This window comes from Dipodomys merriami, unplaced genomic scaffold (genome assembly GCF_024711535.1).
Source record: "Dipodomys merriami isolate MVZ:Mamm:240054 unplaced genomic scaffold, mDipMer1.0.p SCAF_199, whole genome shotgun sequence".
Taxonomy (NCBI): Eukaryota; Metazoa; Chordata; class Mammalia; order Rodentia; family Heteromyidae; genus Dipodomys; species Dipodomys merriami.
This window is the reverse complement of record NW_027203370.1, coordinates 855620-859264: the sequence shown is the minus strand read 5'-3', so window position 1 is coordinate 859264 and position 3645 is coordinate 855620. Positions and strand designations below refer to the sequence as shown.

At 34.6% G+C, this 3645-nt stretch overlaps 1 pseudogene; it reads right to left on the bottom strand.

The window, feature by feature from the left end:
* Positions 1-2942: 2942 nt before the first annotated feature.
* Positions 2943-3042, bottom strand: LOC138831519 (U6 spliceosomal RNA; annotated as a pseudogene).
* Positions 3043-3645: the final 603 nt, after the last annotated feature.

Genomic DNA, 3645 nt, shown 5'->3' with positions numbered 1-3645 from the left:
TCTCCCCTATGATCCAGCAATCACACTTTTGGGCATTTACCCAAATGTTTACAAACAAGACCACACTAAAGCTACCAGCACAACTATGTTTATTGCAGCATTATTTACCATAGCTAAGATATGGAACCAACCCAGATGTCCCTCAGTAGATGAATGGATCAAGAAAATGTGGTATATATACACAATGGAATTCTATGCCTCCGTCAGAAAAAATGACATTTTCCCATTTTTTAGGAAATGGAAAGGTTTGGAAAAAATTATATTAAGTGAAGTAAGCCAGGCCCAAAGAAGCATAGGTCCCATGGTTTCCCTTATTTGCAATATATAGTATAGGTATGAGTCAAGCGGAAAAGCTCAGATAATGTGATGATAGGAAAATGAACCCTTAAATATGTATTTTAATGTTTTCGTTTCTTTCATGCATATGTTTCTAACGCATTTATAAGATTATTTCTTTGTTGCTTTGTATGTCCCTCCCCCACAGTGTAACTCCCGCTTTCACTATATTTGATGTCAGTATAACATGTGGAGGAGATGGGGACAAAAAAGTCGTTTAAGGATTCAGGTGGACCTGTTGCAACAATGAGAAGTACAAAATGTCATGTCAAAACCAGCTTTACAATGTCGGTGTGGGTGGGGGAGGGGGGTATAATTGGGTGGGGGGGATGGGGGAGGCAGAGAAGGGAGGTGAAGGGTAAACAAAGGAGGAGGCTGCAATGCTTGGTAAGAAATGTATGCATTATCCTGCCCATGTAATTGTAGGCCCTCTGTACAGTATGTTCTCAAATAAAATAAAATAAAATTAAAAAAAATAAAAATAATTGTTTGCTCTGTAAATTGATTAAATGCATGGATTTTGTGGCTAGCTATGTCATTTCACATATGTATCTCTTTTCCTCTTTCTCTTTCATGGTTCTCATAGACAATATGGTTGCTCCATAATTATCCTAATTTATTTTGCTTTTATATTTTAGTTTCATCATTTTACTTTCTGCTCTGCCATTTCCCAGAACAGCACCACATAAACAGAAAAATCCAGAAGTGGTTCTGTGGCTCAAGTTGTAGAGCTCTTGTCTTGATTTGAAGAGCTAAAGGAGAGTGCCCAGGCCGAGTTCAGGCCCCACAACTAATTTAAAAAAAGAATCTAAATACTTGATAATTCTACTAACAGATCTGACTGAAATCAGTTGAATCACACTTTTCCTGTACAATGAAGGAATAGGTCCAGGCTAGGAAAGCAGCTACAGAAGGCAGGCAGATTGTATCTGTGACAAAACTTTGTGGAAAATGGAATCGAGGATTACTTACTGGTGATTCACTTGCACTTGAAGCATGATTCTGAACTATTGCTTGCTGATTCTGAACTATTGCTTTGATCATTATATTTTCCAAGAAGAAAAAGTTAAATTTAATTGATAGTAAAGGACTACTAATACACTTTGTCTTCTCATTAAGCATCTTCAATCATCAAAATCACTTGAAGGCAATAGACAGGCCTATTTTTAGATGAAAACAAGTGTCTTTAAAAAAAGCAAGAATTTAGGTAGTCATACCAAGGACTTCTATTTTACTACTGCATTATACATTTTTCTAATGTTGGATACCAACATTAGAAAGCTACTAGAAAGCTCTTAAAGCCCATATGTTGAATAGTGAGTTCTCTTACACTATAACATGATATTTCCCAAATCATTTACAAAGGCTGCATTGTTTCCTATTTTCTCATTCCTAGAATAAGCTGCACATGAAGACACCAAGGGTCCTCATGTTCAGACAAGGAACAAGATGAAAAAGTGAGGAATGGTATCAATTTCAAGAAAAAAATGAAGTAGGATCCAAGCAAATTTCTTCTTTGGGATGGCGAAATTAATCCGTTTACTATGGTGTGAAGACTACTTTCCAAAAAGGCCACCTAGATGAATACTAGGGATGAGGATGAGTATACCCCTCTTCATATGGATGCCTAGAGTGGACATTTAGACATTGTCCATGAGTTGGTAGCTCAAGGCAGATATTCATGCAATAACTCTGAATGGCTGACACCCCTGCACAGTGCTCATATGTGGAATAATACCAGAGTGGCAGATACCAATCCCCAAATTATAGGCCTCTTGTCCTCCTTGCATGTTGCTGCTGGGAATAGAAATCGAAAAGATACTCTGTTGAACCATTATATCAAACCAGGTTTGAAGAACAGCTTGGAAGAAACTGCATTTAATATTGCCAAAAGGATAAGTAAGTATCACTACCTCTTTGAAGTTCTGGAAGGCTGTACAAATTGTTCTCATAAGTCGTAATGGTTTGGTTAAGTTTCTTAAATTTCAAAAATGCCAGTCCATCCTTTGTGGCCCTGCAAATTTTTTCACAATAAAAAGCAACAGCAATATCTTACTTTAAAAATTCATGGATTCCATGGTATTCTTCCAAGTGAATTGCCTGACTCTGATGTCAAAATGCATTCAAGAGTTTTTTGTATACATCTATAATGATTTCTGCATAGTTTGTGATTTTTTAATCAGAAATAATTTTAACTTATCTGTTGAAATGGTGCTTTTGTGAAAAAAGTATATCTATGTTTGTACAATATCCATAATCTATTTCATTCGCTCCTAGATATAATACTTTGAATTCTACATTCTTATATAATGTATAGTTTTATTAATAAATGTGTCCTTTCAGATTGCATTCCATATAGAAGAAGTTTAAGATTCCTTTTTTTTCCTAGGTCTTTATATTATTTTATTTATTTGGGATAACATGACAATGTTATGTAATTTCAGTTTTGTAAAGGTTATGCTATGTAAAGGCCTTTCTAAGGTGAAGATTTAATACACTGATGTCAAACTAACCTTTAATTCTATGAATTACATGTATTGTTACACTTGTATTTTTGTAATCAACTTTTTAATAACTGTTTTTATATTTCTTGCATCAGAAGAATGAAAAATATAGAATACTTCACAAATTTTCATATAATCCTTGTGCAAGTGCCATGTTAATCTCTGTATTATTGTAATTTGGGTAGACCTGCTGCTGAAGCATGAAGTACCCTCTAAATTTAAGTACTTAATGATGCAATCTTTATACAGGCATATATCCATGGTTGCCTATTTGTAACAAGGAACACTTATTGTTCCTTAAAATGCGATTGATCTTATTTCTCTAAAATTCTGTGTATAGTGGAAAAGCTTATATCATTTGACCGATTGCTCATATTTACAATTTATTTGTCAATGACTATTTTGTCATTTTCATTTTAAATTTGATCATACTTTGAAGCCTTTAAAGCTAAGTCCAAAGGTTATGGCTTTTCAAGTACTTATTTATCAACTGAGTTAGCTTTGTAGAGCTAATGGATTCAAAGTAAGCCTTGCTTGAGAGCTACTTCTAAACTTCTGCAGCTTAAAATTTCCAAAATAAGGTCTTGCTGGGACAAATGTCTACCTGAACCTTTACCCTTCTTCCTTGTAGGAACAGACCAACCAGAATATCTTACCCTGACAGCATAGCTTGTCTTACTGGAACAAAACTAATCTTAGTTACAAGGGATCATAGAGAGATGAACAGTTCAGACAGAATTGTTCAGAACAGAAGGTATTTTATCAAAATATAACTGTTTATTATACTTATCATTTCAAAAGTAGC